Source organism: Chlorocebus sabaeus, chromosome 9 (assembly GCF_047675955.1).
Source record: "Chlorocebus sabaeus isolate Y175 chromosome 9, mChlSab1.0.hap1, whole genome shotgun sequence".
NCBI classification, from domain to species: domain Eukaryota; kingdom Metazoa; phylum Chordata; class Mammalia; order Primates; family Cercopithecidae; genus Chlorocebus; species Chlorocebus sabaeus.
In genome coordinates this window covers 81398641-81424644 of record NC_132912.1, presented here as the reverse complement: position 1 = coordinate 81424644, position 26004 = coordinate 81398641, and the positions used below count along the sequence as shown (strand labels likewise).

General features: G+C 35.0%; 1 protein-coding gene across 1 annotated transcript in view; it reads left to right on the top strand.

Annotated features, from left to right (window-relative positions):
- The window catches only part of PHYHIPL (phytanoyl-CoA 2-hydroxylase interacting protein like), a 64162-nt gene that overhangs the window by 1929 nt on the left and 36229 nt on the right, over nt 1–26004 (top strand). The window lies entirely within an intron of this gene.

Below are 26004 nucleotides of genomic sequence, written 5' to 3'. Positions count from 1 at the left end.
TTGGGCTCTGAGTCAGACTGTCGAAAATATTGGCCTAATATATGTGCTGTGATTCAGACTATGTGGCGAGTACGTACCATTGCGTGTTGATATTATATCGTTTATTCTGTTGTTGAAGTTGACAGGCTCCTGTAGAAGGAAATTGATTGAATACAGGTCTGAGCGTTGAAGACATAAGCTAGTGCTATGTGCAGTGGGGTTAGTTACAGCGCTTCTGGGTTAGTTGGACTAGTTAGAGTCTGCTATTTCAGTAATGTGGAACAAAACTTCATTTGTAAAGAAATCGTCTGATTAGTAATTGATTGGCCGAATGATTGTAAAATTCTACATCTGACAAAGGAAACACAGTGCACATGTTGTCAAGAGGGCCCTGAATACTTTTGACTATAAATGAAATTAATGTTTAACTGTATATGAAGGTAATGATTGTAAAACATTTCTTTAACCAAAGTTATGTACAGATGCTAATACGCTCACAGTAAGGTCATAAAATTTATCAGCGTAATCCAAATAGGGAGCAGAGGTCTTGTTTCCAAAGTCATTTAAATGGTAATCACTTGGTTGGTCATTGCTATGCAGCACGTTTATATCAAGCGAGCACCGAGCACCGAATTTGTTTATTAATAAATTTTATATTTATTAATATAAGTTTATATTTAATAATTTTGAAACCAGAATTCAAACTTTTTGAAACCAAAACCTCTTTAATTTCTGAAACAGGTGTAGTATATGAATAAATAAATACACTTGCAAAGGCAGCTTGTATTTCCTTTATTCTTAGACTGTTTTGGTCACCGTGGTAGTAAGTGCACGTATTTATGGTATCTAAAAAAATTTATCATTTTGGTATTCCACATGTAAGCTTGCATGATTATAGACTATGAAGATTATTTTTAATAACACATAGGAAGTAATTTGGATTTTAGTTTATACTTTTGTTAAATGACTTTTTGTAATTAACCATTGCAAGTTGTAAATATTTTTATTTTCTTAGATTGGTTTGAGAGAAACACAAGAATAATAAAAGTAGACTTCATTTTTATTTATTGCAATGATATAGCAAAAGCTCATTCTTGTACTCATTGGAACTAGACATTCATTGTTGCTTTTCAGAACCCAGTAATTTCAATACTTAAAACTGCATTTACCACGTGTTTCAAAGATATTAGGGAAAATTTAAACTTTTTTATGAAGTTCACAGAGTTAACAGAGTGCAAAAATTAATGCTGTGTTTATTGTGATCCCCTAGAGGAGTAGCTATTTTATTCTGATACTATTTTTTAGTTGTTTCTTTTCAAATTAGGAATCCCGCAAAATGAACAAATTATGTAACATTTAATTTTGGGGAGGGTGCTGGCACTAAGCAACATCTATGAAAATTACTATTTGCAGACTTCCAAGTAATTTAACGTAGACTAATTAGGGTTTTATTTTATAAAATAGCATATACCAACAAATACAAAGAGCTAACTCTTCTACTAGAAGATGTATAAAATTTGGAAATACTTTGTTTAGAGATGTTGTTAAATGCTTAACTTATTTTGTTATCCTGTCTTACATGTCAATTCCAAAAATACTAACTTGGCTTCATATGAATAATTCAGGGGCAATAATGTTGTTTGTTTTTAATAGAACAACGTATGAAATGTTGCATTAAATTTGTCAAACAGACATTATTTAGCATCATTTTACATTGAGAAATTTTCAACTGATGCTTTCTACTCCCTTTGCTTCCCTCCTTTCACTTTCTTTCCTCTCAAGTCTCATTATTTTACTTCTATAAATATGTAACATAGAAAAGGATGTGGCAGAATATGGGACAGAAGAGCTATTTATGTGTTTAAGTACCTAATAAGAGCCATATTTCATAATTTATGATAGAATACATTTGTTTTGTTTGCTCTTTTCTCACTTTATTTGAATCTACTGTTAATTTGGTGATGAAAGAAAATGAGAGAAACATTAATTCCCTGGAAGTGGAATAAAATAGAATAGGGGAAAGCATAGTATGATTGTTAAATGTAAATTTTCTTTTACCTTCTCCAATCAGAGATGTTTTTAATTTTATAATATTTTCATACTGTATCAACCAAGAGTTATGCCTGCTGGTGAACATAACTGTGTATCTCTCTCATGTTTCGTTGGGTTTTTTTGTTTTTGTTTTTGTCTGTTACTTGCCTATTTTCCTATGAATTGATGATTACATTATCAATAATAATTCAATTTTTTTCATAGTTTCTAAAAATATTTAATAGTTTCTGAAGAATATGGGTTAGAGTCCACATGGTCATATAATTGGCTTTTCAGTTAAGCAAGACAGTTACACACACACACACACACACACACACACACACATACACACACACACTACCTCATGGATAGTCTTTCCTAGGCATGTGTACTTTGTTTGCCAGCACCTGGTCCTTGCCTGAGTGTTACTCTGAAAATATACTGTAAATCTAGAGGTTTCTATTCCTATTGCAAGTAGAAGAGTATTTTTGTTTCTCCATCTCTGCTGTGCTGAAGTATACTCAAATTGCATACATGATGTACTTTTATATGACTTTTCAAATAAAATGAAAGAGAAAATTTCTTGTTTGGAAACATTAATAATATGGGAGCCCATTTACAGTTTGATAGGTACTTCAGACCTTCACTGACCTGTGATGAGACAAAACAGCTCCCACCCCACACACAGAATTTTATATTACTTGTGCTTTTCATCTTTTAATCATATATATACACACATATATAATGTATATTATATATATGTATATGCTTTTTCTTCCTTGTTAAACAGGAAAGATTTATCTACATGTTGCCTTACATGTATCTAAGCTCCCTCCAGCTTCATTATAGTAAGGAAGAAAATACATAATTAATTTGTTTTAAAACATTTAAATCTACCCTCAAGGCTTGTAGCTTTAACAAATATTATTTCTATGAGTAGGGCACTTTATGACTGCCCAGATACGATATAAACCACAGGGTTTATGATGTAGTCAACAAGGAAACACATTGGAAAGAAATTACACAGAAGCTGACAGATTTCCTTGTCTTTGTCTCTAACAATACTTACGTGGAAAAAATGGAGGAAAAAAAGATTTTATCTCTTTTACATATTTAAAAAGATAAATTTCTTTGAATGTTGAGTTTATCAACTTTATTTAAATTGTGAGTCAGTTAAGACCTCATTTATGTTATTGGCATGTGAATTAAACAAATTTTAACTTTGGAAATAAAAGTAACGAATGCTTAGTAGCACAGTGATATTAGATAATCCTTAATGACATTTTCTGAAGCAGACATCTAAGAGGAGTACCCGTAACTGTTACCTTTAATAGTCTTTATTACAAGAATGTAAGGTGGTCATTACTCAGTCTCAGTGACATGCAGTATAGCATAGTGATAATACCATTTTAGATCAGACCACCCTTGTTAGAATATTGACTCTTGAATGCTGCGTAACCTTAAATTACTTAACTTGTTTTAGCCTCAAGCTTTCTTATGTAAAGTGGGTATAATAATACCAATTCTGTAAGATTGTTTAAATAAGTAAATAAAGTATTACTTTCATAGAATTTACCACTCTTGTTATTAACACAAAATAGAGAGTAATAATTATTATTGTGAATAGAATGTTGTCCACATAACTTCTTGAATTGAACCACTGCTTTTTAAAATTTCTTTTTTTGCCGGTGTGTAGATCCTTGTTGTTTTTCTTAATTTCAGTTACATGTTATTTAGTTAGGAAATCACTTCAACTTCATGAGTAATTACTAGAATCTGTAAATTCTGAATTTTAAAGACTAGTAAATTTTGAAATCACAGTTACAGTACTCTTATCTTTTACTTCTCTTCAGCATCCTATCAGTAATATCTTTATCACCTTAGCCCTAAAAATTGTTTTTAATTTCTAGTTCAAATCTGCCGTTCGCTATTTTTCTTGTGCCTTGTAACCTTGATGGTTGCTTTGTTTAGGTATTTTCCTTAGAGCCCTTCTCTATTCTTAATTTACAATGTTTTTCTTTGTTAACTTTTTCCAAGGATAGATATATACTAGGACATGTAGCGTGTAGATTAATTTCTTTGACCCAAATATGACTATAGAGATATTAATGAGTATGAAACAAAATAAAAATAAAATAAAAACTGAAAGAAATAAAAAATTTGAAACCCATCAGATTGTGTTAAACCAATTCATATTCTTGGTAGGGTTCTAATTCATTCCCAGGGAAGACCAGAAAATTACTAGAGTGAAAGTTACATCAAAGGATATGTGACCAGACTCCCTCCAGTGGTAGAATCACTGATGTGTTGTAAGGTTAACACTGGCAACTTTGTTGCCTAGGTAGGCCCGGGTCAGAAATTCAGTCTCTATAGAACACTATTTAGACAGCATTCAAATTACTTGGTTTTATCTCCACTGATATTTCTTCCTCGTTTAGGCCCAATCTTGATTTTTCCTCTAACTTATGTGAGTACACTTTCCTGATGACTTTTATATTTCATCCTGGGCCTCGATAATAACAACAGCTATGTCACTCATTGGAGCAAACATAAATCCTTCTACTTTCTGGTTTTCCTTCTCTGCCTTTCTTTAGTTGATGCATAATATAAGTTTTCCCTTGTAGAATGTGCCTGTTTCTTGGATTTATTTTCCATTTCTGTTATATTTCTGTATGTGAATCTTTTTATCCTTTATTATCCTTTATTAATTATTTAAATCCTATTTTTACTATGAAACTTATACCTCCTTTTTAAACTTTAAAATATTTCATTATTATCATTATTATTATTGAGATGCAGTTTCACTCTTTCTGAAATACAGTGACGCAATCTCAGCTCACTGCAACCTCTGCCTTCCAGTTTCAAGTGACTCTCCTGCTTCAGCCTCCCAAGTAGCTAGGATTACAGACACCTGCCACCATGCCTGGCTAATTTTTGTGTTTTTAGTAGAGATGAGGTTTCACCATATTGGCCAGGCTGGTCTTGAACTCCTGACCTCGTGATCTGCCCGCCTTGGCCTTCCAAAGTGCTGAGACAGTAAACTGTCCTTTGAGCAGACTATATTTTATATACATACATTTGAGAAGTAAGATCAGTGTTTGGAGAATACTTAAATGTATAGAAGAATAGGACAGCCTGAGCAGAAAAAAATAGGTAGAAAGCTTCAGCATATTCTGTATATGTTAAAGGTAGTGACTGGAAATGGTATATAAGAAACCAAAAAAGAATCATAAGGAATTCACGATTGATTGAAATTTCAGGCAACATGGAAAGTAATCAGGAATAACTTCAGGATTTTAAGTCTGGGAAATATGAAGAATCATTGACAGGAAAGGAAAAAGAAAGAAAATAATATTTAAACATTCTGATGACATTAATTTTTTACATCTCAGATTTTAGGAGCCAGTGAATATCCAAATATGTCCTAAGCACTTTTCTAGGGGCATATCTCTCTCATAGATATTGTTTTACCGGAATAATATTATATACTGCTTTGTCATTATTGTTTCAGTGTGTTTCCCCATGAGATTACCCACTGATATTCTTTTAAGACTCTTTTTATTTTCTTTATTCTCACTCCTCAAAGGCCATACAAGTTCTGATGATAATACTGTGAGAATCAGTATGATACAAAACTAACCACTTAATAGTTTAGAGAGGATTGTGAAATAGTTATTTTTGAGCTATCTCCATAAAAATATTGTTGAATCTTAGGAGACATTTTTGAGAGATTAGTATAAAGCAAAAAGAATTTTTGAGTTATATGAAGATGTTTCAAATCTAACATTAAGAGAACCCTTAGAAATTTAAAAGGTGAGCAATTCTTGTGTTCTGGGGGAAGGACTTCTAGAATGGTGAGCATTGCTCATAGAAACATATTCCACTAGAGAGAGTGGAAATTAAGTGAAAAGGGAAAGGTTAGGATTTAACTTCAGTTTTACAGTGACCTTTAATGTGCTTTGTATCTCATCCTTTGAGGGAAAGGGGTGGTCACATCCAACTTTAAACAACAAAGATGAAATAAATCTACAACCAGGTTTGTTACAAATGTAAATAAGTGCCCTATATTTTGAAGATGCTCAACAGATGTGAGTTGAACCAAGAACATCATACTTGGAATTGTCGTTAGTTTTGTTTGTTATATTATGACTATTTGAGCCATGTTGTGGCTCATTTAAAAGGGGCTGCTCCTTGGGGATTTTGCATATACATCATTTGTTGTAGTGGTTGTGGCAACTAGTGTAAATAGATCTGTATTTTTGTTTTCTATAGCCTGTGGGAATGTTGGTATCTAATAATAGTATGAAAGGCTTATAGTTTCCTTAGACATATGCCAATAAAAACAAGGCATAAAAGATTTTTCAGTATATTCTGATTTTTTTGAGAAATAGTGTCTCATCTTCCATGAATTTGAATATTGGTGAATCTCTCAGTCTTTAACACTTTAAAAGCTGATGATAAATGTCAACAAGAATTATGTAACTTTTGATCATCTACTGTGCAATAGGTCTAATAGGTCCTTAATGGCTGCATTTTAGAGTTATATCTGTGATGTAGAACAGGCCTTAATGACTGCATTTTAGAGTTATATCTGTGATGTAGAACAGGCCTTAATGGCTGCATTTTAGAGTTATATCTGTGATGTAGAACAGGGACGTGCATGTTATGGTCCTTGGGCAAAATCCATAAGCCTGCTACCTGTTTTTGTAAGTAAATTTTTTTTGGAATACAGCCATATTCATTTGTTTACATACTGTCTATGGCTACTTTCTTGCTACAACAACAGGGTCGAATAGCTGTAACAGACCACATAGCCCACAAATCCTAAAATGCTTACTGTCTAGCCCTTTATAGAAAAAGTTTGCCAACACTTAGTGCAAAAGATTGAGAACGTAAGTTAATCTCTCTTGATAGGAATAAAAATACTGCAAAGAGAGTTTTTGGGGAAAAAAACCTGTGTACTCATCTTGCTTTTATATGTTTCCAGAGTTTTGTGATTAGGTGAGTCAGGCAGAGGGATATAGAGAGTTGAATAATGTTATCAGGCAGTAAGTTAGTTCTGTATGGAGTCAGTCAAAGATGGATGGCCCCCTATACCATTGTGTCTGATAAGCAGTGACAGAAACAGGCCCTAGTTTTAACTTGAAATCTAGCCTTCATATAAATAAGTTTAGAAAGAAATGCTATATATGCACGTGTTTCCATATACACTTATAATTCTATCAATAGATGTGTTTTTAAAAGTGTCAAAGATAGTGTGAACTTTGAGAAATATGTGTAATTATATTGATACATGTTACAAAGATTTATGTAAATATCATATTCTTCCTTTGAAACCAAACTCTCTTTTAAAAAGAGTCAAGATCATACTCATCTTTCTGTCTTCCATAGTCTATCTCAAGCTGTCTATAAAGGACCCTCTTATTTTTCTTTTTTTAATTTCCAATCTGTTACAGTGTGAAACTTATTAAGAATATTTAAAAATGATTTCTAGAAAAATGAAATTAAAATGATAACAAATGAATTCAACAGAAGTAAAATTCACTGTTAAATTCCTTTAAAAGTTTCTAAATGCTTAATCCTAATTTTTATATTTAATTTCATCACAGATTGATAGTTTGTAGACTACTGCTTGTGAGTAGACCACGTTTTTAAGTAGCATGAGCTAGAGGACTGTGCCATTCTATTTTTGTTCAATGACTAATTTATAGGAACTTCCCTTAGCCAGTTAAGAATCTACTTTGTTTTCTTTTGTTGTTCTACTTACTATTTTTATTATTTATTTTTATATGCATTCCAACTTTAGGTTCTGAATTAAGAACAGGAAAAAAGAACACAGAAATGGATATAACTTGGATTCTGGGTTCAAAAGATTTAGGAAGACAATTTATTTTGAAAATCAATATGTTTAAGTAGATAATTATAATAATATTTGATAAATACTGTAACGGAGTATAGAAGAGAAAGTGGTTAATCCTATCTTGAGTCTAAGGAGCAACATTTTATTGAGGGTTAAAAGTAAAATAAAAATTTGCCAGAAGAAGAATTAGGAGAGGGGCATTTCTGGCTGAGATAAGAGAATAAACAAAGGCTTAAAATCATGTATTCTGGGAATGCATAGCATTTGATATTGCTGGAGGAAAGAAGTGTGCCTGGTGGAAAATTAAGCTGAAAGCTAGTTACGGCTAGCTAGGTTATGCCTTGATTAGAATTTTTGATTTATTATCTTAGATTTCAAACTTTCTAATTTGTGAAGAATGTTTGTTTTATAATAGAACGTTGTTCAACAAATAAAAGTAGCATTTTATTGTATAACTGTCGTATAATTTTATACTTACAGCATTTTTCAAATAAAGTCAATCAGTGGTATAGTGGGAATTTAAATTAGCAGCTATGCTTGAAAGTTACTATTTTGTATCAACTTCAGCATCCACTATATTTCTGTATCTTATTTTTATTGCATTATATGTAGAAAATTCTGGTTCATACAAATAAGTAGTGGCAAATTGTAATGTTTTTAAGTCATTTGGCCTTCTCAGGATATTCTTCAAATAAACTGATCCAGACCAAAAAGAGAAATATTAAGATTTTTGTCAAAGTTGAATAATGAAAGAATAAATGTTTCATTTGAGGGTAAGTGACAGAATCATCAGTCATTTCATTTTTTCATTGTTTGATGATATAATCTTGTATCATTCTGAGATATTTATTGATAACATTTTTAAAACTCATACTTTTCTGCTAATTCTGTTAAAATTTCAGAACAGTTGGTTTGTTTTCCTTGCATGATGAGTCTTAACTGTAAGAATCAATTTCATTTCTGTAAACTTATTTGCATTATAAGCTTGGTAATATTGTGACTGTATTGTCAAATTGAATTTCTTTAGCTTATTAAAGAGCTAGATAACCAAATTGGTTTTCCATAGTTACTTATATTTGAAAGATACTTCTCAGAGTTTTTAAAAATTACATTTAGAAAGTGTTTCTTGTTTTTCAAAGAATATTTATACCTTGATTCGGGACACTCAGCTAAGTTCGGTATGAAAAATGAACTTTGAAATTTTCTGTTCTTAACCTTACAATTAGCTCAGAAAAAATTCCCAACAACTTCAGTGTAAAGGATAGTTTAAATGTGATTATCCAAAACTATTTTTAAATATCTAAATATCTAATCCTTATTAGTGTATAATTACTACTTGATGAAATCTGGCAACAACTTTTATAGGAGCTACCATTCCTGCGATTTTTTATGTTATCTATTTGCCTCAATATAGTTGTCTCAACATTTCTGACAGTTTAGTTAATGGTGTGTTAAAAATTGATTTAGACATTAACATTTTCTTCTCCATTGTGTATTGTATTACGATTTCTGAATTTACATAGTTAAAAAACTTGTGCAAAAGCAAATGTAGAGATTTGACCCATATATATTCTCATTGAGTTAAATTGGAAAGATCTTACCTAATCTCAACATTTGAATTAACTAGATATATGTGATGAATATTTTTTGTATTACATTTTCAGATATGTACCAATATTTTGTTTCAGTTTTTTGACAACAGCTCACTCATTTAACATTTGTTGCAGTATCAATAATGCAAGATTTGATAAGGTTTTCTCTAATTGTGTATGCTTTTGTTCATAGGTGATAACTTTATTCTGATTACATTTTAATCATTAAATTTGCAATAACTTCAGTCACTGTATGTTTTACTGCAAAATTATGGAACTTGTCAGCAGCCATATCATTATTTTGCCAAACTTTGTTATAAAAAATCAATGAAAATTTGTCAGTTTTTATCACTACAATGTAAGTCTTAATGATAGATGACTATCATTATATTTTAGCCTTGAGTGACTATTCCTGAGAGCTTCCAGCATATTTATTTCATTTTGAACATAGTTGCCACTGTGGTCAATATATGTTGAACACTCAAAAGGTAATAATTAATAGTAAGACTTAATATATCTTGAGTCAAATAAGTAACAATATATCCATTTTAAATTTGTCTGTTTTTTCCTGTTTTCAGCCAGTTTCATTTCTAGTTTTAGAGATAATTATTTCATTTCCTATACTGGAAAAAGTATAACTTTATATCCCAAACAAGATTAACTTTATCACAAATACAATTAGAGAAGAAATATGCAAATTTCATAGTAAACTCTTAATCTGTTTAAGAGAGGAAGGGCCAAACAGTTGAACCAGAGCCTTACCTGCAACTAATTGAACTCTGCATTCAAGTACATAATGTCTTTGTAAAACTTTACTTGAGCATATACTTGCTGGCTTGAATTTAAACAAATACACATGAAACAGAACTACACCTTTTATTAGCACATGGTGCCATTTTGTGCACTGAGGTAGCAGGCAAAGTCTTCTTTTAATGTTTACCCAAAATAACATAATAGAGGACAATTTAATGTTTGCCATTTATATTACAGTTTAAAAAAATAGTTTTTAAATAATTAAAAAGGAAGTTAAATGATAATATTTGATATACTTCTCAGTCACCTCTTCATTAAAAAATATTTAAGTCATTGGTCAGTGGTTCTCAAAATTTATCACCTAAACAGCTTACTAAAACAGATTGCTGGGACCTATCCCCTGAGTTTCTGATTCCTTAGATCTGGGTGGAGCCCAAGAATTTGCATTTCTAACAGATTTCTAGGGGATGTTGGTGTTGGTGATCCAGGGTCCAGGCTTAGAGAAGCAATGCTTTCGGTAGCATGGCCAAAGAAGTTCTTAGGTGGAGAAGAGATATTAGATATTTGTTGTTTAGATACAGTGTTCTGGCATCCATTGGATGAATGAACTGGGATATTGAACTCAGAGAGTGTAAATACCTAAATGGCAATTATAGATAATAAGTACGATTTTTAAGACAAGATAGATAAAAATTAGGGGTGGAATTAACCAACATTTCTGAGACAAAAATCTGTTAACTTTGTGATCAAACTGGAAGTGTGGCATATGAAAAAGGAGTTGTTGAGGATGACGAAATTTGCTAGATTGGGAGATGGGGTACATTTTTTTACCAGCAAATAAAATAGGAATTGTTAACTGGGGGGAATATTAAAGAGTAGGCTTGAAGACAAATTATTACAGTCCTTTCTGGACAAGTTAGATTTCAATATCTATGGAATATCTCGATGGAAATTTTCAGAAGGCTGTTAGAAATATTTATCTGTGTCTTGTAGGGAGAGAGTTTGAGAATAAAGATGAAAATTTGGTAGTATTCTCTAGGCTATTTTCTCTTGTCATATTTCTTCTTTATCAAGTGTTCCTCCTTCATCTTCTAGTCAGTCTTTGAGACCCATGTCAGGTTGTTGAACTGCTCATTAGAGTAAATAGAATGCTTGTGCCTTTTGTGTATGTGTGTGGTATCTGAAAGGATCATTTGAAAATTAATTACTTTAGATATAATTATATTTGGTGGGTTGTGGTTATTTGGGGCAGTTAACGTGGAAGAAATACAATTAACCTAAGCTCTGTGCTTGATAGATTTCTCTCCCCTATTTTGACTGACAAAAGAACTAAGTGTATGATTATCTGTGCTTACTGTAGAAATACACTAGATTAATTTTCCCCCTTAAGCAACATAATCTGTATTGCATAAAATAAATACAGTGCATAAAATCAGTGAACTGTTGGAACTCAAATTAGCAGAAAAATAGTGACAGTGAAGCCTAAAGAAAAATTAAAATCTTCACCAAATCTGTGTCTAAGGCTTTCAATTTGAACATATATGTCCAAGATTTTCTTTTTGACCTTGAACCTACTAATTTTAATGTTTACTAAGGTATTTGTTGAGTGGTAGGTTACAATAAGACATAGTTTTTTTTATAAAGTTATTTTTTTTGCAGTCTTTTTGTTTAAACGTAGATACACCTTCCATTTTAATAAATATGGCTTTTTAGTTTTTGTATAACATTTTCAAGCTGTGCTAAGACTGAATATTTGAGCCTATTTTTATATATTTTCTTCTGGTGTAATCCAGTATATCCAATATTAATTTCTATGGTGCTTGATAGCTTGATACAGCTTTTTTGGCTGTTATTTTTGGTGATTAAAAAAGGAAGCCCTAAAAACTAAAAAAGCAGTGGTTCTGGAATTTGCTGTTTATACTACTTGCTTTGCTAAAAGCTTTACATATTTACATTCTAATGATAAAATTTATAGAATTGAAATTAAGCTTAAAATAATGATAAACATTCCAAATTCCAAATACAATTTAGCTACTTCTTCTAGAACTTTTGTTTGGCACTATGTATTATAGAAGTATTTGTTTACCTATATAATTTTTTTGTTGTTGTTTTTGAGACAAAGTCGTGCAGTGTTGCCCAGGCTGGCGTGCGGTGGTGCGATCTCGGCTCACTGCAATCTCTGCCTCCCAAGTTCAAGCAATTCTCCTGTCTCTGCCTTCTGAGTAGCTGGAATTACAGGCGTGCACCACCATGACCAGCTAACTTTTTTGTATTTCTAAGATATTTATATTTCTGAGAGCTTCATATGGATCCACCATTGAATGTTTTCCTTCGCTACCCTCATAATAGTTTCAAGAATGTTTTCCAATTTCTTTTCTTACAGTGTTAATACTTTTCTATTTTAATTTTATAACATAGAAACACCACCTAGTTTCACTATAATATGATAATATTTTAATGAAAATGTTAAATATATTTCCCTGAGTGCATGCATAGTGCTATTTACTGCAGATAATATGTGTGTTTACTTATTTTCATTGCACTGTGAAATGCTGATGTGCCATATTTTAAGAAAATCTGAAATATGATATCTAAACTTAGAAAACACATTAATCAGGGAATAATTATTTTCCCTGCAGTAGTGTTCTCTGTTAGTTTTTCAGTGTTCTTCATTGTTGTCAAATTCAGAAGAATTTCACAGAAAGGCAGAATGGCAGTGAAATGTGATACTAACTAATTTGTCTTAAACAATGGTTTCTTAAGTTATCTCTGAAATTTTTATGAGAGGAAGTATATACTAAACATTGGAAATTCAAAGATCTAGCATTTTTAACTTCACCTATTTATAGGCCATGTCAAAGGTAGCTAAATAGGACAATTTTAATAGCACCCTAGACAGCTGAATTTCTGGCATTTACCTGTGAGTGTAGAAAGCTTGTTGCCCAGCATTTCTGTCAATGTTTCTTTATATTTTCTTTGAGCATACAGAATTCTTGTGAAATGTCAAAAACATTATTTTTAAGTAAAAAATGACCCCTGAGAAAGGAAAGTGTAGTGATGTAGTATTTTTAATATTTGCTTTCTCAGTGACAGTTAGGTGCTGTCACTTCTTGGACCAATCCTACTATGGTATGATGGTTTTGAGGAATCAGAATGTAATGAATCCTTCCTAATTCTAGTTTCAGCCATTGAATAATGAAATTTGGAATTACACTAAAATGCTTGCTAATGATTTATCATAATTATGAATTAAAATATTAAAGGTGAATCTGGGCCTTGATATTTTTAAAGTTATAAATATATTTGAAACCTTACTTGAAGATTAGAGGTTTATCATTTATTTTTAATTCATCTATCAGAGAAATATATAGGAAGTTCTCCTAACTGACTTGTGGTGGAGATAGGGGTCATGAGAGTAAAGCAAAAGAATTTGAAGGATAAATAGAAGTTAGGAGGGAAAAGTTGGGAAAATAGATGAGCTATCAGGAGATAGTAGTAAACAGTGAGTGAAATATTACATAGGCAGTAGTAGACCAGGTATAAGGAATCACTCCAACAAAGGCTTAGTAGTGACTGGGGTTAGGGCGAGATTGAGAGTTAGATGAGATTAGATTAGAGACGAAAATATGCCAGATCTTGAAGGATTAATTTAAAATATTATCCCGATGGAGTGGTGGTTGAAAAATCACCCACCAGGTACAATGTCTAATATTTCAGTAATAGGATACACTAGAAGCCCATCCCCCACTGTTATGCATGTAACAAACACGTGTACCCCAGAATCTAAAATGAAAAAAAATTAATAAAATTTAAAAATATAAAACGTTATTCCATGTCAACTTTTTTACATGATTAGCCAAGGAAAGATTTGAAGCATTAGAGTAACATTGTCTTCACATGAATGAGTAAGAGGAGAATTTCAACAATTATTGTTCAGATAATTAAACCTCAAATAACTTTTGCTAAATGACTTGGGTAATTTAGACGTGTATGTCTGTGCTTCCTTATTCTGAATGATACCACTTTCATACCATTTTGGTGTGCTTATACAGCTTCGAGTGCTTAAATAATATTACATTTTATAACCAGAGTTAAGGAAACAGAATGTTAGGCCTAGGAAGTGCCTTCAAAACTATTTAATTCAAACTTTCCGATTTTCAGTTGTGAACATGTAGGATTATTGAGGTAAAATAACCTGTCTAATTTCATGTAGCTATCAAACAGCAGAGTCAGGATTTGAACCAGTTTGTCTATTTCTGAAGCTCATGCTCTTAACTAATATCATTCTACAAAATAAAATCAGTAAGTACCTTAGACGTGATTTTTCAAACTGTTTTATTAATATATTTTTTACTTAGGGATTAAAACCTACTATGTAGACATAATAATTTACAAGGTTGTAAACTGCAGCACCCATAACTTCTGCAGAATATAGTGATTACTAAAAAGGCCATAGATTGCAATCTACCTATCTGACAACAAAGGGCTAATATCCAGAATCTACAAAGAACTTAAACAAATTTACAAGAAAAAAAATCAAACAGCCCCATCAAAAAGTAGGCAAAGGATATGAACAGACACTTCTCAAAAAAAGGCATTTATGCAGCCAACAGACACATTAAAAAATGTTCGTCATCACTGGCCATCAGAGAAATGCAAATCAAAACCACAACAAGATACCATCTCACACTAGTTAGAATGGTGATCATTAAAAAGTCAGGAAACAACAGGTGCTGGAGAGGATGTGGAGAAATAGGAAGACTTTTACACTGTTGGTGGGACTGTAAACTAGTTCAGCCATTGTGGAAGACAGTGTGGCAATTCCTCAAGGATCTGAAACTAGAAATACCATTTGACCCAGCCATCCTATTACTGGGTATATACCCAAAGGATTATAAATCATGCTACTATAAAGATACATGCACACGTATGTTTATTGCAGCACTATTCACAACAGCAAGACTCGGAACCAACCCAAATGTCCATCAATGATAGATTGGATTAAGAAAATGTGGCACATATACACCATAGAATCCATAACAAAGGATGAGTTCGTGTCCTTTGTAGGAACATGAATGAAGCTGGAAACTATCATTCTGAGCAAACTATCGCAAGGACAGAAAACCAAACACTGCATGTTCTCACTCGTAGGTGGGAATTGAACAATGAGAACACATGGACACAAGGTGGAGAATATCACACACCAGTGCCTGTCGTGAGGTGGAGGGAGTGGGGAGGGATCGCATTAGGAGAAATACCTAATGTAAATGACGAGTTAATGAGTGCAGCACACCAACGTGGCACATGTATACATATGTGACAAACCTGCATGTTGTGCACATGTACCCTAGAACTTAAAGTGTAATTTTTTTAAAAAAGGCCATGAATAATGGTAAATTGCTCATTTAGATGCACGTATAAGGGTTGTTTTCCATTGACTGGAAAGAGAGTAAAAAAGCCTAAGGGATTACATGTTGTTACGGGAATTTACATCAAGATCAAATTCCATGGGAAGTCTTTATATAGATTCAGAATATAAAGGATGTATAGAATATATATAGGGTTTAGGCCAATAAACCAAGTTTCTGAAAACTTTATATAAAGAACTATTATAAGTAAAACAAAGCATAAAGTATGTTTTCAGCATGTAGAAATATTAAATTAAAAATCTTCTAACTTGCTAGGAGACTAAACCTTAAGTTAACACTAAAATATTATGAAAATTGATGACTGCTGCCATTTAAATTCTATGTTACTATTAGGGTAAATGGTATAATTTGAGGTGACAGTTCATAACCATTCTAAATAGTCTAAATGGTTACAAGTTACATAAAGTTATGTTTTATCATGTAATGAGTTCGTGTATGATGACTTTTAGCAGAATCCTTTTTTGTGGGAGCTTTAAATTTCTCCTGTCAGTCAAACTAGAATTATTTTAAAAAGAAAGAGGAGGAGAATTTCAAAGTCCTGGATTAGTGCAAATTTAGTTTGGTTTCATTCCCATGTCAACTGGGAGAACTCAAGGACCAGATTCTCAGTTTATGTTGATTTTGTTCCCTTTTGTGTGTATGTCCTTTTTATTTTATGTGTGACCTTTTAACATTAGCTTTAATCTGAGATTTTTTTTTTCTTAACATATTACTTATTGCCAACATTGGTAGGGAGTGCCATCTCCACTATGCTTTTAGTTATATATTTATATTTTTATGCTTCCATATGTCAATTCATTCACGTGTTTATCATTCCGTCAACAAATATTTATTAGGACCAGGCACTCATTTAGACAGGGCCAGTAGAAAGGTATCTCATAAAGTTGTTTTTTTTTTTTTTTTTTTTTTTTAATTTTGAGACAGTTTTGCTCTTATTGCTCAGGGTGGAGTGCAGTGGCATGATCTTTGCTCACTGCAACCTCCGCCTCCCGGGTTCAAGTGATTCTCCTGCCCCAGCTTCCCAAGAAGCTGGTATTACAGGCACCTATCACCACGCCTGGCTAATTTTGTGTTTTTAGTAGAAACAGGGTTTTGCCATGTTGGCCAGGTTGGCTTCGAACTCCTGACCTCAGGTGATCTGCCTGCCTCAGCCTCCCAAAGTTCTGGGATTACAGGCATGAGCCACCGCGCCTGGCCTCATAAAGTTTTTAAAAGAACGTCAAGTGAATATACTTAAAAGTTACACTTAAATAAGATAAAATTACCCAGTTCCTTGTAGACGTTTTACTCATGTTATCCTGTTGTAACAGCTTTTTCTCATGTGACATGAGACATGAGACATGAGTATGAGATGTGACATGAATGTGAGATTGATTATGTGTGGGTTGGCCATGGGACCAAAAGGGAAGTAGTTGATTCATCTGTTTTCCACAGCATTTTGTCTTTAAAAAAAAAAAAAAAAAATTACAACCGTGTTTTTCTTTCACCAACCATGAGATTTCCTAATTGTTCACGTTATTAATAATTGTTTTTATTCTTTAAAGTTCTTAAGGTAGTCACCTATTTTGTGAGCTCATCATGTAAAGCATATTTGTGAGTGTTTTTCTCATATATTTATCTTCATGTGCCCTGTTAAAAGAATGATATAACATGCTAGTTACCAATATGCTGGAGTATTACAGAGTTTTATATGTAACATATGTTCATAATTCTACTTCCGCTAATATTTTTCAGGCAGAAAGAGCAGTCATACTCAAAGCTTGACTTCTGGAGTGGCAGCAACAACAATAGGGTTTGAATTAGTATTAAGCCATAAGTCTTAGCCTGATGATTTTTCTGGCTTTCATAATATAAATTCCTTAATACTACTTGTAAGTTTAGCCTGTCTTCAGTCACTGGAAATAATTCTGCATCTGAGAACAGATATAGTAAGGAACTTAAGGTCAGGATTTTATGGCCTTAGCACCGAGTAATTCTTGGCATTACTTTGTCCCAGTACATTGATTCTAGTAATTAAACTCTTATTTTAACTTCTTTGATCAAGCTCCTTATATCTATCTGTAGCAATTGAATCCTTGTGTTTTCATCTATAAATGAATCTATCCCATATTTTCTTGCTCAAATTCTATTCCCTGTAGCCTAAGGTTCTATTTTGAATACCAGGATTTTGCCTTTCATGGTTTCTTGTGGGTAGAACTGCACAACTTGCTGGTAAGCCTCCCTGATGCAAGCAATAACTTTATAACTTGATCTCCTTCCCATTGCCTTTTGTTAGATTACTTATACTCCGTGTCATACTTTCTCTATTGAATGGGACTTCTGCCATTTGTAGGCTGCAAGGTCTCTATCTGTCTTGATTATGTCTCCCTTCCTGATATTTGGAGTTCTCATGATTGGCATCTCTACTTCAAAGATCTGTCTAATCTCTGGATCTCTGCAAACTGACTTTTAACAGTGTAACCTATCCTAATCTGAGTCTCTGTTTTTACAGTGGCCAGCTGGAAATTATAAAGATTGCCTAGTTCTGGAAATCCAGCAAACCAAGTACACTCAGTGAATACAACTCATGTTGTGTTTAGGTGTAGAAACATTTAGAAGCACATTTATTTAATTCAAATTTGTGTACTTGTACATAAGGGAGACAGAAAATTGTAAAAGTACATACCTAAAAGCTGTTATTTCTTTTTTATTTTTTAGTAGTTTTTGAAGAACTTAAATCCAAAGAGACAAGAAAAGGATAAAAGCAACATTGGTTCATGGCAAGTTATTACATTTTAAGTGCTTAACTGTAAGTGCAGTTTATCTCCTGTACTAGTCATGTTTTTGACTTCCCCAAATTATGGCAAGTGTGACATGCTTCATTAACATAGTACTTAACATTACAAATAGGAAAAGATGGGCTTCTTTGGAAAAACAATACAGCAAGAGAGCCCTTTTCTCAGTGAATGATAGGCTAACACAACAGAGATCTTTCAGTTGAAGCAGAATCTTAGGTAAGGTACATAGCTAATGTAAGATATATCTTAAGTAAGGTACCTTAGCTGTATACATTACTTAAGAATATCACAGAGGTGACTGGCAAGATGGCAGAATAGGAACAGCTCCAGTCTGCAGCTCCCAGTGAAATCAGCGCAGAAGGTGGGTGATTTCTGCATTTCCAACCGAGATACCTGGCTCATCTCATTGGGACTGGTTAGACAGTGGGTACAGCCCACAGAGGGCGAGCCGAAGCAGGGTGGGGTGTTGCCTCACCTGGGAAGCACAAGGGGTCAGGCAACTCCCTCCCCTAGCCAAAGGAAGCCATGAAGGACTGTGCCAGGAGAACCAGTGGACTCTGGCCCACATAATACACTTTTCCCATAGTCTTCGCAACCCGCAGACCAGGAGATTCCCTCAGGTGCCTCTGCCACCAGGGCCCTCACAGTGTAAACAAAGCCGACAGGAAGTTCGAACTGGGCAGAGCCCACAGCAGTGCAGCAAAGCCACTATAGCCAGACTCCCTCTCTGGATTCCTCCTCTTTGGGCAGGGAATCTCTGAAAGAAAGGTGGCAGCGGCCAGGCACGGTGGCTCACACTTGTAATCCCAGCACTTTGGGAGGCTGAGGCTGGCAGATTACGAGGTCAGGAGATCAAGACCATCCTGGCTAACACGGTGAAATGCTATCTCTACTAAAAATGCAAAAAATTAGCCAGGTGTGGTGGTGGATGCCTGTAGTCCCAGCTACTCAAGAGGCTGAGGCAGGAGAATGGCGTGAACCCGGGAGGCGGAGCTTGCAGTATGTCGAGATGCGCCAGTGCACTCCAACCTGGGAGACGGAGCAACACTCCATCTCAAAAAAAAAAAAAAAAGGGCAGCAGCCCCAGTCAGGGGCTTATAGATAAAACTCCCATCTCCCTGCGACAGAGCACTTTGGGGAAGGGACGGCTGTGGGTGTAGCTTTCCCAGACTTAAACGTTCCTGCCTGCCAGCTCTGAAGAGAGCAGTGGATCTCCCAGCACAGTGCTTGAGCTCTGCTAAGGGACAGACTGCCTCCTCAAGTGGGTCCCCGACCCCCATGCCTCCTGACTGGGAGACACCTCTCAGCAGGGGTCGACAGACACCTCATACAGGAGAGCTCTGGCTGGCATCTGGCAGGTGCCCCTCTGGGACGAAGCTTCCAGAGGAAGGAACAGGCAGCAATCTTTGCTATTCTGCAGCCTCTGCTGGTAATACCCAGGCAAACAGGGTCTGGAGTGGACCTGCAGCGAACTTCAGCAGACCTGCAGCAGAGGGGCCTAACAAACAGGTATAGCGTCAACATCAACAAAAAGGATGTCCACACAGAAACCTTATCTGAAGGTCACCAATATCAAAGAACAAAGGCAGATAAATCCTTGAAGATGAGGAAAAACCAGTGCAAAAAGGCTGAAAGTACAAAAAACCAGAACACCTCTTCTCCTCCAAAGGATCACAACTCCTCGCCGGGAAGGGAACAAAACTGGACAGAGCATGAGTTTGACTAATTGACAGAAGTAGCCTTCAGGAGGTGGGTAATAACAAACGCCTTCGAGCTAAAGGAGCATGTTCTAACCCAATGCAAGGAAGCTAAGAACCTTGAAAAAAGGTTAGAGGAATTGCTAACTATAATAACCAGTTTAGAGAAGAACAGGAATAACCTGATGGATCTGAAAAATATAGCACAAGAACTTCATGAAGCATACACAAGTATCAATAGCCAGATAGATCAAGCAGAAGAAAAGATATCAGAGATTAAAGATCAAGTTAATGAAATAAAGCATGAAGACAAGATTAGAGAAAAAAAAAATGGAAAGGAACGAACAAACCCTCCAAGAAATATGGGACTATGTGAAAAGACCAAACCTACATTTGATTGGTGTACCTGAAAGTGACAGGGAGAATGGAACCAAGTTGGAAAACACTCTTCAGGATATTATACAGGAGAGCTTCCCCAACCTAGCAAGACAAGCCAAAATTCAAATTCAGGAAATACAGAGAACAACCCCAAGACATATAATTGTCAGATTCACCAAGGTTGAAATGAAGGAAAAAATGTTAAAGGCAGCCAGAGAGAAAGGTTGGGTCAATCACAAAGGGAAGCCCATCAGACTAACAACAGATCTCTCTGCAGAAACCCTACAAGCCAGAAGAGAGCAGGGGCCAATATGCAACATTCTTAAAGAAAAGAATTTTCAGCCCAGAATTTCATATCCAGCCAAACTAAGCTTTATACATGAAGGGGAAATAAAATCCTTTACAGACAAGCAAATGTTGAGAGGTTCTGTCACCACCAGGCCTGCCTTACAAGAGCTCCTGAAGGAAGTACTAAACATGGAAAGGAAAAACCAATACCAGCCACTGCAAAAACATACCAAATTGTAAAGACCATGGACACTTTGAAGAAACTGCATCAACTAATGGGAAAAGTAACCAACTAGCATCATAATGGCAGAATCAAATTCACGCATAACAATATTGACCTTAAATGTAAATGAGCTAAATGCCCCAATTAAAGGACACAAACTGGGAAATTGGAAAAAGAGTCAAGACCCATTGGTGTACTATATTCAGGAGACTCATCTCACATGCAAAGACACACATTGGCTCAAAATCAAGGTATGGAGGAATATTTACCAAGCAAATGGAAAGCAAAAAAAGCAGGGGTTGCAATCCTAATCTCTGATAAAATAGACTTTAAACCAACAAAGATCAGAAAAAGACAAAGAAGGGATCAATGCAACAAGAAAAGCTAATTATCCTAAATATATATGCACCCAATACAGGAGCACTCAGATTCATAAAGCAAGTTCTTAGAGACCTACAAAGAAACTTAGACTCCCGCACAATAATAGTGGGAGACTTTAACATCCCACTGTCAATATTAGACAGATCATTGAGACAGAAAATTAACAAGGATAGTCAGGACTTGAACTCAGCTCTGGACCAAGCAGACCTAATAGACATCTACAGAAATCTCCTCCCCAAATCAACAGAATATACATTCTTCTCAGCATCACATTGCACTTATTCTAAAATTGACTGCATAATTGTAAGTAAAACACCCCTCAGCAAATGCAAAAGAACAGAAATCATAACAGTCTCTCAGACCATAGTGCAATCAAATTAGAACTCAGGAATAAGAAACTCACTGAAAACCTCACACCTACATGGAAACTAAACAACATGCTCCTGAATATTGAATGGAATGTATCTCAAAATAATAAGAACTATTTATGACAGACCCACAGCCAATATCATACTGAATGGGCCAAAACTGGAAGCATTCTCCTTGAAAACTGACCCAAGACAGGGATGTCCTCTCTTACCACTCCTATTCAATATAGTATTGGAAGTTGTGGCCAAGGCAATCAGGCAAGAGAAAGAAATAAAGGTATTCAGATAGGAAGAGGGGAAGTCAAATTGTCTCTGTTTGCAGATCATATGATTGTATATTTAGAAAATCCCATCATCTCAGCCCAAAATCTCCTTAAGCTGATAAACAACATCAGCAAAGCCTCAGGATACAAAATCAATGTGCAGAAATCACAAACATTCTTATACAACAGTAATAGACAAACAGCCAAATCATGAGTGAACTCCCATTCACAGGTGCTACAAAGAGAATAAAATACCTAGGAATCCAACTTACAAAGGATGTGAGGGACCTCTTCAGGGAGAACTACAAACCACTGCTTAAGGAAATAAGAGAGGACACAAACAAATGGAAAAACATTCCATGCTTATGGATAGGAAGAATCAATATCGTGAAGATGGCCATACTGTCCAAAGCAATTTATAGATTTAGTGCTATCCCCATGAAACTTACCATTGACTTTCTTCACAGAATTAGAAAAAAATGACTAAATTTCATATGGAACCAAAAAAGAGCCGGCATAGCCAAGACAATCCTAAGCAAAAAACACAAAGCTGGAAGTATCACACTACCTGACTTGAAACTATACTACAAGGCTACAGTAACCAAAACAGCATGGTACTGGTACCAAAACAAATATGTAGACCAATGGAACAGAACAGAGGCCTCAGAAATAACACCACACATCTACAACCATTTGATCTTTGACAAACCTGACAAAAACAAGCAATGGGGAAAGGATTCCCTATTTAATAAATGGTGTTGGGAAAACTGGCTAGCCATATGCAGAAAACTGAAACTGGACCCCTTCCTTACACCTGATACAAAACTATACAAAAATTAACTCAAGATGGATTAAAGACTTAAATGTAAGACCTAAAACCATGAAAACTCTAGAAGGAAACCTAGGCAGTACCATTCAGGACATAGGCATAGGCAAAGACTTCATGACTAAAACACCAAAAGCAATGGCAACAAAGGCCAAAATTGACAAATGGGATCTAATTAAACTAAAGAGCTTCTGCACAGCAAAAGAAACTATCATCAGAGTGAACAGGCAACCTACAGAATGGGAGAAAAATTTTGCACTCTATCCATCTGACAGAGGGCTAATATCCAGAATCTACAAAGAACTCAAACAAATTTACAAGAAAAAAACAACCCCATCAAAAAGTGGGCAAAGGATGTAAACAGACACTTCTCAAAAGAAGACATTTATGCAGCCAACAAACATGAAAAAAAGCTCATCATCACTGGTCATTAGAGAAATGCAAATCAAAACCACAATGAGATACCATCTCAAGCCAGTTAGAATGGTGATCATTAAAAAGTCAGGAAACATCAGATGCTGGAGAGGATGTGCAGAAATAGGAATGCTTTTACACTATTGGTGGGAGTATAAATTAGTTCAACCATTGTAGAAGACAGTGTAGTGATTCCTCAAGGATCTAGAACCAGAAACACCATTTAACCCAGCAATCCCATTACTGGGTATATACTCAAAGGATTATAAATCATTCTACTATAAATACACATGCACACATATGCTTATTGTAGCACTGTTCACAATAGCAAAGAGTTGGAACCAACCCACATGTCCATCAGTGATAGAGTGGATAAAGAAAGTGTGGCATATATACACCATGGAATACTGTGTGACCATAAAAAAGGAACAGTTCGTGTCCTTTGCAGGGACATGGATGAAACTGGAAACTATCATTCTCAGCAAATTAACACAGGAACAGAAAACCAAACACCGCATATTCTCACTCATAAGTGGGAGTTGAACAGTGAGAACACATGGACACAGAGAGGGGAACGTCACATACCAGGGCCTGTTTGGAGATGGGGGAGCTAGGGAAGGGATAGCATTAGGAGAAATTCTGAATGTAATGATGGGTTGATGGGTGCAACAAACCACCCTGGCAAGTGTATACCTATGTTAACAAACCTGCACATTCTGCACATGTATCTCAGAACTTAAAGTATAATAATAATAATTTAAAAAAGTAAATATCACAAATAAGGCCTGGTATGGTGGCTCATGCCTGCCTGTAATCCCCGTGCTTTGGGAAGCCGAGGTGGGAGCATCACTTGAGGCCAAGAGTTTGAGACCAGCCTGGCGAACATAGACCATGTCTAAAAAAAAATTATTTTGAATTACCTGAGCATGTTGCTGTGTGCCTGTAGTCCTAGCCACTGAGATGAGGCAGGAAGATCACTTGAGCCCAGGACTTTGAGGCTATAGTGAGCTATGATCAGGCCATTGCACTCCAACCTGAGTGACAGAACAAGACTCTTTGTTTTTGTTTTGTTTTGTTTGAGATGGAGTTTCACTCTTGTTGCCCTGGCTCCTGGAGTACAATGACATGATCTCAGCTCACTGCATCCTCTGCCTCCCAGTTTCAAGTGATACTCCTGCCTCAGCCTCCTGAGTAGCTGAGATTACAGGCGCACGCCACCACACCCAGCTAATTTTGTACTTTTAGTAGATATGGGGTTTATCCATGTTGGTCAGGCTGGTCTCGAATTCCTGACCTAAGGTGATCCACCTGCCTTAGCCTCCCAAAGTGCTGGAATTATAGGTGGACTCACCAAAAAACAAAAACAAAAACAAAACAAAACAAAAAACTTACAAATAGGTCCTTTTTTAAGTTCATTAAGCATAAATTTAGCTGCCTTACAGCACAGAATCTAAATAAACCAAAGTACTTTTTAGGTTAAGTGCTTTTGTTTATAATTTTTAATTTGGCTTTAGTGAAAGCTAATGAAAGGAATTCATTTCTTAAAGCGAAACTCGTATTTCTGATTTTTACATTTCCCTTCTCGGAAAAGGAATGCAATGGTTTGAATGTTTATCCCCTCTAAAACTCATGTTGGAACTTAATCCCCAATGTGGCAGTATTGAGAGGAGGGGCTTTTAAGAGGTGATTAGGTCATGAGGGCTTTGCCCTCGTGAATGGATTAATCCATTTATGGATTAATGGATTAATGGGTTATTTTGGGAGTGGGACTGTTAGCTTTATAGGAAGAGAAGACTTGAGCTAGCAAGCTCGGCCCCCTTACCATGTGATGCCCTGCACTGGTGCAGGACTCTGCAGAAAGTCCCTACCAGAAACAAAGGTCCTCACGAGATGCTGTCCTCAACCTTGTACTTCTTAGCCTCCATAACTGTAAGAAATAGCCTTTCTTTCTGTATAAGTTACCCAGTGTCAGGTATTCTGTTATAAGCAACAGAAAACAGATGAAGGGCTTATTTTTTTTGTTTCTATTAAGTTTAGCCTAAAGCTACTTTCTTACATATTTTTAAGTTTGGCCTAAAGTTTTCTCCATTCATAATGAACTGTAGTCTCACTGCATGTATAAACAGACTGTAACCCACTGTGTAACAAGTAGCCCAGTCTCAGCCAATCCCAGCAGCCATACTTCAACCACTCCTAGGTGGACAGCTATTCAGACTGTGTTGAAATAAGGCAAATGGTCAACCGTTAACCAATCCAGTGTTTCTGTAACTCATTTTTATTTTCTTCATGTCACTTTCCTTTTTCTGTCCATAAATCCTCTTCAACCACTCAGCAGCATCAGAGTTGCTCTGAACCTATTCTGGTTTGTGGGAGAGAGTGGTGGGAGTCTGCCCAATTTGTGAATCATTGTTTGCTCAATTAAACTCTGTTAAATGTAATTTGTCTGAAGTTTTTCATTTATCATTTCCGTATAGGTAAAACCAAACTGTAATTGAAGCGTATCCCCAGAAAGCTATGGGCCCTCTTATAATTAATGATAGTCTGATAGTCACCCCAGTGTAGCACGGAAGATTATATGATATTCCAAATGGTACAGTAATTTTCTAAATGCAGGATTTTATCGGCTTATCAATTTGTTAAACATAGATAATAAATTAATGATAAAGTATAACTCATGTAATGATTCTATTTGACTTCACTAGAAACCATATTTATTTGTCAATTCATTTTCGAGGTGACAGTTGA